Below are 14,886 nucleotides of genomic sequence, written 5' to 3'. Positions count from 1 at the left end.
TCAATTTTCAATATCAAAATATATGGAGTAATGGTCCCTATTACTATCCCTAAAGAAAAAAGTTTGATCAGATATGAAATTTCGAATGTACCTTCTGACACCGACTAAATGATCAACATTACCTTAACTATAATTGTTTCTCTCGATCCCATTAGGAATTTTTTTTATTCATATGATTTATAATTGGATCTTTATTTACACTGGTATTTTCATATTCAATAGGACCACCAAAACTATCCATTGATTTACTTAACCCATACACGTATTCTAACCCCCTCCTAACCAACATCGAATTGAACCAACATTTTTCCATAGAGCTTTCTTGCCCCTATTTACATGAAAATACAATAAATGAATAGTCATTTGATAAAAATCATTTGAATATTCCGATTAGAATTTAGAATTAGAATAAGCATATAAATCCAATCCCTAGGATTATTAACTAATAACAAGTAGAAACTGTAAAAGAAAAAAGAAAAAAGTGATTATCCATTGTGAGAATCCAGAGTATATCTTCTCTATTTATGATAAAATAGGATGAAATTTTTTTTCAATTCAAAATAATTAAAAAAGGTTTATTTATTTATTTATTATAAATGGCAAATAGTGGGTTCCTCCATGTTGTGTCAAATTCACATCGAAAAAGAAAAAGTTATTTTCTCGTATGAATATGAAGAACATTTTTTCATAAAATCACGCCTACTAATCAGTTTCTATTCCAACATAGAATGGAAAGGATAATATATAGGATGGATAGAAGAAATTGTGATACTCAACTCGATCCATGATCTGAAACGGCAAGATATAATAATATATAAACAAGATATAAAAATATATAAAATAAAAATATAATTATAAAAATTGTAATTAAACTATATAATATAAAAAAATACACCATTCCGAAGGATCCATAGGATTAATTGTGGATCAAACACAACAACAGAAACGTTTTAGTTGTTTCGCCTTATATTTTGTATTTAAGATCTTGTATATATAGATAGATTTGTATCTATCAAAAATTGATTACATCTTTGTATTTGACTCAATCCTTTTACTAAAAGATTGGATCGAGTTTAATTTCAATTACAATCAAGAGAGCGAACAGTAAGTAATTACTGGATTACAAAGTATCCATTGCTTCGAATTCAAATTTGATCTCCTTCCATACTTCACAAGCAGCAACTAGTTCAGGACTCCGTTTACTAGCCTCATAGATAATTTCATTACCCTCACGAGCAAGATCATGTCCCTCATTACGAGCTTGTACACATGCTTCTAGAGCTACTTGATTAGGTATGGCACCGGGCACATTTCCCCAAAGATGTCCTCAAGTTCCTCCGCTGAAATGTGGTACAAAATCTTCTCCCAAGATCTCGGTCAAAGTGAGCATATGCCAAACATGAATGCCCCTTGAAGCCACAGAGATAACACCTGGTAGAGAGACCCAATCTTGCGTGAAATAAATACAGCAGCTTTGATTTTTTTCGATATTTTTCAATAAAATAATCGCATAGCAAATCAACAAAGCGTAAAGTGATGTTTCTTTCCCATTCAAGTTTACCTACTACAGTACTAGTGTGAATATGATCTCCACCAGGCAGACATAACGCTTTAGCTAGTACACAAAAGTTCATACCATGATTTTTCTGTCTATCAATAACTGCATACATTGCACAGTGGATGTGAAAAAGTAGACAATTATCTCAGCAATAATGAGCCAAGCTAGTATTTACAGTGAATCCCCTTGTTAAGTAATCGTGCATTATAATAGGAACTCCCAATTCTCTGGCAAATACAACCCTTTTAATCATTTCTTCACATGTACCTGCAGTAGCATTCAAGTAATGCCCTTTTATTTCACCTGTTTCAGCCTGTGCTTTATAAATGGCTTCGGCACAAAATAGGAAACAATTTTTCCAATGCATAAATGGTTGGGAATTCATGTTCTCATCATCTTTGGTAAAATGCAGTCCACTGCAAAGACATTCATAAACTGCTCTATCGTGTTAGAGAATCATGGCAAGTGTTAACCATTAGCCTTGGCCGAAATCAAGGCAAGGTAAAAGCTGAAATGCCTTGGCCGAAATCATTAGCCTAGCTTGTTTCATATTTGGCTTGTATTTTTAATTCTAGCAAATTGTGTAATCTAGGCTAGATAAGTTGGTGCACAAAGACACCAAAATATGTTGTTTAAAGTATACTAGCCAAATTAGGGTTTAGGAAAAGCAAAGCACCTAGATGACATGGAAAGCACCTTGGTGACAAGGGTGGTGACATGGAAGCTACTTGGTGACATGGAGCTTCACCATTTGGCCTCTCTCTCAACCAATGCATGAAAGGACATGTGTCATCATGCATGAGGACTACTTCACCATGAAGCAACTAATGAGGTAGCAACACTTATCAACCAACCATGATCCATGTGGCTAAGTTACTTTACACATGTGGTTTTGCTTCACCATGAAGGACTTGTTTGTATTGGTCCTTAAAACCGGTCAAGGTGTGCTTTCACACCTATTTTGTATGCTATAAATATGTATTACATTCCAGTGAATGAATATATTGAATTTTGGAGAAATATACCTTAGTATCCATTTGAAACCAAGAGAACACTAAAATCGGCCTTGTTGCAATTTTTCCAGCAGCTTATTACATCAAAGCCGAGATACACCTTCACTCCAAATCAATTTCAATCCTTCATACCATGTTTTCTTTTGATTAACCTTGCCCTCATTCTTTCAAATTGGTATCAGAGCCTGGTTTCATCAATCCCTCAACAAAAATCTATTCAAAACTCACAAAACACCAACCAGTTTAAATGGCTTCCTCACATCTTTCAGCACCTTCACCTCCCATGTTTGATGGCCATAAATATCCTATTCGGGCAATCAAAATGAGATCTTATCTTCAAGCTTATGACCTTTGGGAGCTTGTTGAAGTTGATTATGAGGTAGAACCATTGGGAGCAGGTGCTACTATGAATCAAATCAAACTTCATAGTGAAGAAAATGCAAGACCTTACAAAACTCTCACAGCAATACAAGCTGCTGTGACCAATGACATCTTCACTAGAATTATGACTTGTACAACTCCTAAACAAGCATGGGAAAAGCTTCAAGAGGAGTTCCAAGGAAGTACAAGATCAACACAGATGCAGCTGCTTAACCTTAGAAGAGAATTAAAAAATGTGAAGATGTTGGAGCATGAAACTGTGAAGGAGTTTTCCAACAAACTTATGAAGATTGTCAACCAAATCCAGTTGCATGGTGAGTTTTTACCAGATCAAAGGATTGTTGAAAAGATCTTTATATGCCTTCCAGAGAAGTATGAAGAAAAGATATACTTTGGAGGAGACAAGAGACCTTACACCACTCACAGTTGCTGAATTGATCAATGCCTTGCAAGCCACAGAACAAAGGAGAAGTCTTCGGCTACAAGGTGAATCAAGCTCGGGAGAAGTAGCCCTCGCAACAAATAACAAAGGTAAATCAATCCAGAAACCAAGGCCTCTCCAAAGGCAAAATAGATGCAAGAAAACAACAAACCAAAGAGAGAACAAGATGACATATGGTCCTTGCATAATTTACAAAAAGCAAGGACACACGGGTAAGATATGCTGGTGGAAACTGAATGCTCAATGCAAAATTTGCAAGCAATTCGGTCACATGGAAAGAGTATGCAGGCAAAGGAACCAAAGGCAAGAAGCTAGACATGCTCGTGAACCCAAAGAGGCAAGTGGTGAGCATGCACATACCTTCACAGCAACTTGCAACCTTGCAAGCTCAATCAAAGACGCATGGATCTTGGACAGCGGGTGCACAAATCACATGTGCAACAACCGAGACTTGTTTGTTAAGTTTAACCCAAGAATTGCAACAAAAATCAGGACAGCAAATTGACAAATCATGGAGGCACAAGGAAAAAGGAGATTTGGTCATTAAAACACCAACCAAAAGGTACAATTCAAATTACCAATGTTTTATCTGTACCAAATATGTCTGAAAATTTACTTAGTGTGCCTCAGCTTATGAAAAAAGGATATACTTTGAAGTTCTTAGATAAATGTTGTGAAATATCTACGGATGAAAAAATTGAATTACTTGTCCATATGAAAGACAATAGCCTTGTAATTGATTTTGATCAACAAAATCAAATGGCTATGAATACCAAAATCCATGAAGAATCAAAGCTATGGCATAGAAGGTTCGGCCACTTTAACTATGCCACCATGAAGCAGATGCATACTCAACAAATTATTGAGAACTTACCACAAATCCATGGAGATGATGGTGTTTACCAAACATGTCAACTTGGCAAAATCAAAAGACTACCATTTCCTTTGACTACAAGCGGCAAGGCAAAGGAAAAATTACAATTGTTGCATTCGGATTTGTGTGGACCTATGAATGATGTAACACATGCTAGGAGGAAGTATTTTATCGTCTTTATTGATAATTATTCAAGGACATGCTGGATCTACTTCCTCAAACAAACGTTAGTAGCTGCAGCCACATTTGGAGGGTTCAAAACACTTGTTGAAAATCAAGCACAAACAACCATAAAGGTAATTAGAACCGACAATGGTGGAGAGTACATATCCAAAACTTTCCAAGATATTTGCAAGACAAATGGCATCATACATCAACTCACCACTCCATACACACCACAAAAAAATGGAGTGAGTGAAAGGAAGAATAGAACAATCATGGAGATGTCAAGATGCTTGCTGTTTGAGAAGTGCTTGCCAAAGAAATTTTGCGCCGAAGCAGCTAATACAAGTGTATACCTCCTAAACCGACTTCCCAGTAAGGCAATTGAATCCAAAACACCAAATGAATTATGGTATGGCTTTAAACCTTCAATTGCTCACTTAAAAGTTTTTGGAAGTATTTGTTACATGCATGTCCATGACTCCAAAAGAACCAAACTTGATAAGAAAGCAATTATTGGTGTTCTTGTAGGCTATAGCTCGGTTTCAAAAGGCTATAGAATCTTTGATGTATTTAAGATGCAGGTTGTTATCTTTAGACATGTTATAATAGATGAGAACTCATATTGGAGTTGGAAGGAGCATAAAGTGGAAGCAAACACTTATATTCAATCAAGAACTCCTTCCACCGATCAAAGTAATTTTGACGTTGAAAATAATGGTGAAGATGATGATGACCCAACCAATGAAGATTATGTCGGCAAGAGAGGCATAAAATCAGTTGAAGAACTTTATGCAAGTGCAAGGATGGCAACACTTGATCCGACAACATATAGTGATGCTTCACGACATAAAGAATGGCAAGCTGCAATGGAGGAGGAGCTTCACATGATTGGCAAAAACAAAACTTGGAGTTTGGTGCCGAGACCAAAGAAAGGACATGTGATAGGTGTCAAATGGGTTTTTAGAACCACACTAAACCCTAATGGCACCTTGACCAAACACAAGGCAAGGATGGTTGTGAAAAGCTACGTTCAACAATATTGATACGAACCTAGGACAACCTGCTCCTAAACCCGTATTATATTAGCCCGGATCTCAATTAAGTTCAAGTTCTAATGGAATGGACCTCAACCCCTAACCAACCTGTGGTTAGAAATCTTTGTATAATGTAGACGCCACAATAGGGGATAGTAAACCTATTGATAAGTCAAGCTAAAACAACCAATTCTCTAATGGTGTTTTAGGTGTTCTCAAAGAACAAAGAGATAATTAATCTCATAAGTATTTTCTCAATCAAATCAAAGTTGTTTTCTTATTGATAACTAAGCCTTTAAATAGGCTACAAAGCCACGAAATAAAACCCTAGAACATAAAGAAAACAAGCCACCACACATAAAGAAACCTAGTTCGCTGAAACTATACTTCCTTTCCTAATCTAAGTTTGATTAATTAACTCCTTTATATTAAATTAGGAATTAATTAATTTACAATGGAAAGAATAAAATAAAAACCATCCTAAAGTTATTTTTCCAGAAAATAAATAAATAAAAGCCAAAAAATAATGGTAGTTTCCTAAAACAAAAAGTAAAAACATATTAGGAAACTAAAAATGCTAACCTTTTTGATCAAGTTGACTTTGATCAATCTTTGACCTCTTTGAGCTTCAAATCAGCTTCTAGATTCTTTTTAGGATGCCAAATAAGCTGAATATGAAGTCCCACACGTCGCCCATGCTTGCAAAAATAAGAAAAGGCTAATACAGTAAAATACAGTAAAGCCAGCAAGCAATACAGCAAATTCGGCCAAATTGTTGAGGCTGTCCGTACAAGCCCTTTTTTATTGCATTTGAGGCTGATTTAACTTGATTCCATGACCTCTTAGGCATATGTATTGAACCCATAAAGCATTGGAACCATTTCATGCTTCTCGGACTCCAAAAATGTACCAAAACCGTCACCCGGTTCCGTATCGGCTTCCACCACTTGGATGCTTAGAATAGGCTTTGTATCTTCAAGTATGGACAAGCTCTGTTGAGATTGATTAGCCCCTGTATAAATACTCCCAGGTTGTCCTTAAATCTCTTAATTTGAGCTCTTGTGATTGGCCTAGTCTTCATCCGTGTCGAGTCAGCACCCCAGCAGGTTATCGGTGGAGCGGGCTCTGGCGGAATCACATTATTCCCCTCCTCTTGAAAAGGATTTGTCCTCAAATCAAGATCATCACCTGCAGCAAAAGGAGTTAAATCAGCAACATTAAATGCAGCACTCATGTTATACTCACCCGGTAAATTAGGCTGGTAGGCATTCTTGTTATTCGGCTCCAAAACTTGAAAAGGTCCATCCATAGGCGGCATGAACTTTGACTTTCTTTGATTAGGAAACCTTTCCTTTCTTAAGTGAAACCAAACCAATTCTCTTGGGTCAAACACTATTACAACAAAATCTAGAAATACATGCTCATTATAGTAAAAATTACACTTTTTAAAGTTAGCAAACAATATTTCCCAAATTTTCAAATTGCCACTAAGTAAAGCTCTCAACAATGCAGATAAAGTTCGATGAAATAAAGATATCTTTAAATAAGTATCTTTAAAATTCATGGTCGGCAATGATTTCTTATTCATAATTACTTTATTAACATCACCACAGCTAAGATAAAAATTTATATTTTTCCTTTCTTGTCTTCCTTTTCCTTTCTCACTCACGGCCATCTCACCTTCCTCACTCTCGGCTTTTGCACCAAATTTCTCACTCTTGGTTTTATTAAAATTTTTCCACACTACCTGAGTATTAGAAGACTTACCTTGGACAACAAGCTCACCTTTTCCCTCTTGATTGGATGGTAGTCCACTTGGAATTTCATTTGGGAAGACATCTCCAAATTCCTTTAAAAGAGAAATCATTGAACTTGGCAATTCAAGTTCTTCAATGTTAGTTTGATCATTAAAATAATTTTCTTTATAAATCATGACCAGGAAAGGTTTCTTATACTCAATAACCTTATTAATATCCCCTAAACTCAAATAAAAGTTGCTACTTGACCTTTCTTTACTTTCTTTTTCTTTTTCCCCCTTGGATTGGCGCAAAAACCTTCGGATTTCCCTTCCTTTTCCAATCTCTCGGGTTTGCCACTTTCTTTCCCCTCTCTTTTGGTTTTTTCTTGATCTTTCCACTCAATATGAGTCTTAGAAACCTTACCTTGATCAGCAACCTCATTCTCACCATGATTCTTCTATTCGGGCATGATTAACTACAATGTTACTAATTACATTTGTACAATGTCATTGCCCTTTAACACCATGATTCTTCTATTCGGGCATTGGCTAGCGATGTGTCCTCCTCCCTGGCACTTAAAACACACAACATCATGAGTTCTAGAAGGTTTAGGATATAATTTTACCTCATTCTTTGGTGCTTGGACAGATTCGGTTCTAGTCTCCTTCCTTGGCCAATTTCAACTTTCTTCTTTGAGTTTCGGCTTTGGCTTGCTTTCATAGATGGGATTGTTCCTCCAGCCACTAGAATTGGACCTTCCACTGTTGGAAACACCTCCAAACCATGATCTTACACCCCTCCTCTTGAATTGATGCTCTAATTTAATAGCCACATGCAACATCTCCTTCAATTCCACATATTGTTGCAATTCTAGTTGATTGGCTATTTCATGATTCAAACCACGAAGAAACCTTGCCATGGTTGCTTCCCTATCTTCATTCAAGTTCAATCTCATCATAAGCATCTCCATCTCCTTGTAATAATCCTCTACGAATCCATGTCCTTTAGATAAAGATTGAAGTCTTTGATGCAGCAACCTATGATAGTGTGATGGTACGAATTGCTTCCGCATGGCTCCTTTCATTTGTCGCCATGTAGTAATCAAGTCATCACCAACTCTCCTTCAGGTGTTTTGCTCATTGGTCCACCATTGGAGTGCATAATGGCCAAACTCCATTGCTGCCAATTTCACCTTCTTAGCCTCCGAATAATCAAACTCCAAATATCATCTCCATTTTTTCTTCCCACTCCAAATATGCTTCGGGGTCACTTTTTCCCATCAATGGTGGGATGTTGATCTTGATATTGCTAAGATTGTCATCTGTTTCTTCCTCCCTATATCTTCCATGGCCAGCTCTATCTTGGACAGCAAAAGTTTTGTTCATACCTTCCTTAAAGTCTCCACTGAATGGCTCCTCATTAAATTCCTCTCTCGGTCTCTCGCGACCTCCTTGTCCTCGGCCTCGTCCACCATGGAATTCTTGCTTATTTCTTGTGTTTGGAATTCCTTGGGAAACTTCTAGCCTTCGCATCCTTTGATTCACATGCTCAACTTGAGCACTAACCTGCTGTATTGACTCCAAAACAGCTCTCGTGTCCACTTGGTCTCCACTCCCGGTAGCTCGGGCATCGCCATGGAATGCTACGGATTCCTCCTCATTGATCCTCAAGGGTGGATCTCCTCTCCTCATTCTTGATTCTGTCATGTTAGTATAATAATGCAATAGAAATAAAATAGGACCTTACCAATTTCACTCCCTTACGTGTTTCACTCAAATGAGAACTCGACACTCGTGTTTGCACACTTGTTTCGACTTTTTTTACCCTCTTTTAAGCTCAACACTCTTGCCTTTTTTTCACTCAAAGAATTATCTCAAAGTTCAAATTAAAACACCCACAAAACAGCAATTAGATCACTAGTTTGTTTTAATTAAACTTACCAACAAAACAGTAAGCAAAAATAAACAAATACCGAACGGAATGAAAATACCTATTTTTGGTTTTTTTTCTTGACAAAATAAAGCAAATTAATGAGAAAACTTTGGAATTTTGAAGAACTGGACCAGATGGTAATAGATTATGAGTTCAAGAATAAAATTCTAGAAAAATAAATTCAAATATGAACAAGAATCAAAGAGAACAAAAATATAGAAAAGTTGTTGGTTGTTGTTCTTTGTAATTCAAGTTTTGTATCAATTCCTTTAACTAATTTTAATTCAAAAAAACAGCAGCTCCAACAGATTTCCCGCAAACAAATCAAACTCCAACAAACCGAACTATTTTTCTCTTTTTATTTTTTATTTTTTTTATTCGGCTTTACCTCTTCTTTTTTTTTTTTTCACTCATAGAACATAAACAACTGCAGTAGTAAGGATAATTACCAAAATTGCAATTCCAACTCCAAAACAAACACCAAACACGTGACCTCCAAATAAACACAAATGTGCAGTTTTTTTTTTTTTTTTTTTTAAATGTTGCCGCAAACTCTTTTTTTTTTTTTAATATATGAATGCAAATATTTAACACTAAACAGCAAAGAAAAATCAACAAAAACCAAATTTAAAGAACAATGATGAAAGACAACCAACAAACTAGGAAACAAAAAATATGGTAAAACTAGGAAATCCTAATTCAACTAGGAATGAATTTTTTTTTCTTTTTATTTTTTTAAGATGCAGAACATGTATGGGATGGATGCAACCTTAACCTAATGCTAAAATTTCAGAATAACACAAAAACAAATAAAGCAAATAAAGATAGATCAAACCTGAACAAAATTTAGCTCTGATACCAAATGATACGAACCTAGGACGACTTGCTCCTAAACCCGTACTATATTAGCCCGTATCTCAATTAAGTTCAAGTTCTAATGGAATAGACCTCAACCCCTAACCAACCTGTGGTTATAAACCTTGGTATAATGTAGACGCCACAATAGGGGATGGTAAACCTATTGATAAGTCAAGCGAAAATAACCAATTCTCTAATGGTGTTTAGGTGTTCTCAAAGAACAAAGAGATAATTAATCTCACAAGTATTTTCTCAATCAAATCAAAGTTGTTTTCTTATTGATAACTAAGCCTTTAAATAGGCTACAAAGCCATGAAATAAAACCCTAGAACATAAAGAAAACAAGCCACCACACATAAAGAAACCTAGTTCGCTGAAACTATACTTTCTTTCCTAATCTAAGTTTGATTAATTAATTCCTTTATATTAAATTAGGAATTAATTAATTTACAATGGAAAGAATAAAATAAAAACCTTCCTAAAGTTATTTTTCCAGAGAATAAATAAATAAAAGCCAAAAAGTAATGGTAGTTTCCTAAAAGAAAAAGTAAAAACAAATTAGGAAACTAAAAATGCTAACCTTTTTGATCAAGTTGACTTTGATCAATCTTTGACCTCTTTGAGCTTCAAATCAGCTTCTAGATTCTTTTTAGGATGCCAACTAAGCTGAATATGAAGTCCCACACGTTGCCCATGCTTGTAAAAATAAGAAAAGGCTAATACAGTAAAATACAGTAAAGCCAGCAAGCAATACAGCAAATTCGGCCAAATTGTTGATGCTGTCCGTACAAGCCCTTTTTGATTGTATTTGAGGCTGATTTAACTTTATTCCATGACCTCTTAGGCATATGTATTGAACCCATAAAGCATTGGAACCATTTCATGCTTCCTGGACTCCAAAAATGTACCAAAACCGTCACCCGGGTCCGTATCGGCTTCCACCACTTGGATGCTTAGAATACTCTTTGTATCCTCAAGTACGGACAATCTCTGTTGAGATTGATTACCCCCTATATAAATACTCCCAGGTTGTCCTTAAATCTCTTAATTTGAGCTCTTATGATTGGCCTAGTCTTCATCCGTGTCGAGTCAGCACCCCAGCAGGTTATCGGTGGAGCGGGCTCGGGCGGAATCACATCAAATATGGTGTAGACTATATGGAGACTTTTGCACCAGTGGTAAGACATGAAACCATTCAGCTTCTACTTTCATATGCAGGCAACAAATCTAGGAAAATATACCATTTGGATGTAAAATCAGCTTTTCTAAATGGTATATTAGAAGAAGAAGTATATGTTGAGCAACCTAAAGGATTTGTCATAAAAGGAGAGGAGGAGAAAGTGTACAAGCTTCAGAAAGCCTTGTACAGGCTCAAACAAGTTCCAAGAGCTTGGTATGCAAGAATTGATGACTGCCTCACTCATGAAGACTTTTCTAGAAGTGATAATAAGCCAACCCTCTACATCAAAGCTAGCACACCTGAAGATGCAATGGTAATCTCTCTTTATGTAGATGATTTGCTCATAACAGGTTGCAATACCAAAGGCATCCAAGAATTCAAAGACAAAGTGAAAGAAACCTCCTAGATGTCCGACCTTGGTTTGATGAATTACTTTATAGGATTGGAGATCAAGCAAACAAGTAAAGGTATAATTTTATCTCAAGAACAATATGCTTTGAATTTGCTTGATAAGTTCCAACTAGAAAATGCAAAGATTGTTGATACACCAATGATACAAAATGCCAAGTTCGAACATGAGGATGGAAGTGAAAAAGTGAATGCTTCGGTCTATAGAAGCTTAATTGGAAGCTTGCTTTATTTATGTGCTTCAAGACCTGATGTTATGTATGTTCTAAGTGTGCTATCAAGGTTTATTAGTGCACCATCTCAAAACCATTACCAAGCTATAGAAAGAGTCCTACAGTATGTAAAGGGCACGGCCAACCTTGGAATTCTATACATGCATGACAACATGTGTGAGTTGGTTGGCTATTGTGATAGTGATTGGGCAGGTAGCTTGGAAGACATGAAGAGCACCTCTGGATACTTGTTTATGTTTGATTCAGGTCCATTTTCATGGAGCTCACACAAGTAAGGAACCACAGCACAATCAACAGCAGAAGCTGAATATATCTCAGCAGCCGCTGCATCAAAGCAACCAATTTGGCTAAGGAAATTGCTTGATTTTAGGTTGCAAGTAAATAAGTGCAACCACCATGTACTATGACAATACTTCAGCCATAGCCATAACCAAAAATCCAATACAACACAGAAGAACCAAGTATATCCTTGTGAAGTACCATAGCATCTGTGAGGCTGAAAGAAACAAAGAAATTAGTTTGATGCATTGTTCAACACAAGACCAGTTGGCCGACAGTTTTACAAAACCATTGCCAAAAGAAAGACTTCAAATGCTTAGGAGTCTTCTTCACATCATACCTAACATTGCCAAGGAGGAGTGTTAGAGAATCATGGTAAGTGTTAGCCATGAAACATGCAAAACTGAGACCAAGGCAAGGTAAAAGCTAAAATGCCTTGGCCAAAATCATTAGCCTAGTTTGTTTCATATTTGTCTTGTATTTTTAATTCTAGCAAATTATGTAATCTAAGCTAGATAATGATACGAACCTAGGAGGACCTGCTCCTAAACCCGTATTATATTAGCCCGGATCTTAATTAAGTTCAAGTTCTAATGGAATTGACCTCAACCCCTAACCAACATGTGGTTAAAAACCTTGGTATAATGTAGATGCCACAATAGGGGATGGAAAACCTATTGACAAGTCAAGCTAAAACAACCAATTCTCTAATGATGTTTTAAGTGTTCTCAAAGAACAAAGAGATAATTAATCTCACAAGTATTTTCTGAATCAAATCATAGTTGTATTCTTATTGATAAATAAACCTTTAAATAGGCTTTGAAAGAAACAAAATAAACCTAAAAACCCTAGGAAAAAAAAAACCGGCCACACACATAAAGAAACCTAGTTGGCCGCAACTATACTTCCTTTCCTAATCTAAGTTTGATTAATTAATTCATTTATGTTAAATTAGGAATTAATTAATTTACAATAAAATAAAAACCTTCCTAAAATTATTTGTCCATAAAATAATTAAATAAAAACCCAAAAAGAAATAAAGTCAATCATAAATTAGGTAACGAGTTGACTTTGACATCTAGGCTGAATTATGTCTTTAACCAAGCTAACTTATGTCCGCCTGATGTTCGAGCTAACTTATGTCTGCCTAATGTCCGAGCTAACTTATGGCCTATCCGAGCTAACTGATGTCTGTCCGAGCTAACTTGTGCCTGGCTGAGCTAACTGATGTCTGTCCAAGCTAAGTTATGTCTGGAGGAGCTAACTGATGTCTGTCCGAGCTAAGTTACATCTGATGTCCAAAGTCCGAGACCAGATGTCCGAGGCAAGGCTCCGATGTCCGAGGCAAGGGTGTCCGATATAAAATGTTCGATGCATGGGTATTCGATGTATCAGCTTCCACCACTTGGATACTTAAAACAGGTCTTTTATCTTCAGGTATGGACAAGCCCTTTTGAGAATGAGTTATTCTCTGGATAAAGGCAGCAAGGTTATCCTTAAACCTCTTAGCTTGAGCCCTAGTGATCAGTCCAGACTTCATCCATATCGGATCAGTACCCCAGCGAGTTGTCGGTGTTGTGAGCTCGGGCGGGTTAGTAGAAGATAAGTTGGTGCACAAAGACACCAAAATATGTTGTTTAAAGTATACTAGCCAAATTAGGGTTTAGGAAAAGCCAAGCACCTAGATGACATGGAAAGCACCTTGGTGACAAGGATGGTGACATGGAAGTTACTTGGTGACGTGGAGCTTCACCATTCGGCCTCTCTCTCAACCAATGCATGAAAGGACATGTGTCATCATGCATGAGGACTACTTCACCATGAAGCAACTAATGAGGCAGCAACATTTGTCAACCAACCATTATGCATGTGGCTAAGTTACTTTACACATGTGGTTTTGCTTTACCATGGAGGACTTGTTTGTATTTGTCCTTAAAACCGGTCATGATGTGCTTTCACACCTATTTTGCATGCCATAAATATGTATTACGTTTTAATGAATGAATATAATGAATTTGGGAGAAATATACCTTAGTTTCCATTTGAAACCATGAGAACACTAAAACCGGCCTTGTTACAATTTTTCCAGTAGCTTATTACATCAAAGCCGAGATACACCTTCACTCCAAATCAATTTCAATCCTTCGTACCTTGTTTCTTTTGATTAACCTTGCCCTCATTCTTTCATACCGTACTTCTTATTAGATAACCCCACTTTAGGTTTAATAGTACATCCCAATAGGGGGCGGCCATACTTGTTGAATTTATCTCTTTCAACCTGGATGCCATGAGGTGGTCCTTGGAAAGTTTTAGTATAAGAAAGAGGGATTCACAAATCCCTCAAACATGGAGCGCACAAGGCCTTGAACCTAAAAACATTACCCACAATGGAAGTAAACATGTTAGTAATAGAACCTTGCTCAAAAAGGTCTAAGGGGTAAGCTACGTAAGCAATATATTGATTTTCTTCTCTAGCAACGGGCTCAAAGCCGTAGTATCAACCTTTGTAAAATCAAGACTGGTAAGCCCATCAATCCATACAGTTGTCCATGTACCAATAGAATATTCAGTAGCTACTGCGGCCCCTGCTTCCTTAAGCGAAACTCCGGGTTGAGGAGTTCCTCGAAATGCTGCCAAGATATCAGTGTCTTTGGTTTGATAGTCAGGAGTGTAATAAATCAATTTCTAATCTTTAACACTGGCTTTAAATCCAACACTTACTTTAGTCTCTGTTTCTGGTGACATAAGTCCCTCCCCATAACTTAAGAATTAAGAATTCTGGCAATACCA

At 36.6% G+C, this 14,886-nt stretch overlaps 1 pseudogene; it reads right to left on the bottom strand.

Annotated features, from left to right (window-relative positions):
• On the bottom strand, positions 1 to 14,856 carry LOC132804214 (ribulose bisphosphate carboxylase large chain-like; annotated as a pseudogene).
• Between the last annotated feature and the right edge of the window lie 30 nt (positions 14,857 to 14,886).

This window comes from Ziziphus jujuba, chromosome 6 (assembly GCF_031755915.1).
Source record: "Ziziphus jujuba cultivar Dongzao chromosome 6, ASM3175591v1".
Taxonomy (NCBI): domain Eukaryota; kingdom Viridiplantae; phylum Streptophyta; class Magnoliopsida; order Rosales; family Rhamnaceae; genus Ziziphus; species Ziziphus jujuba.
This window is presented reverse-complemented; position numbering and strand designations above follow the sequence as displayed.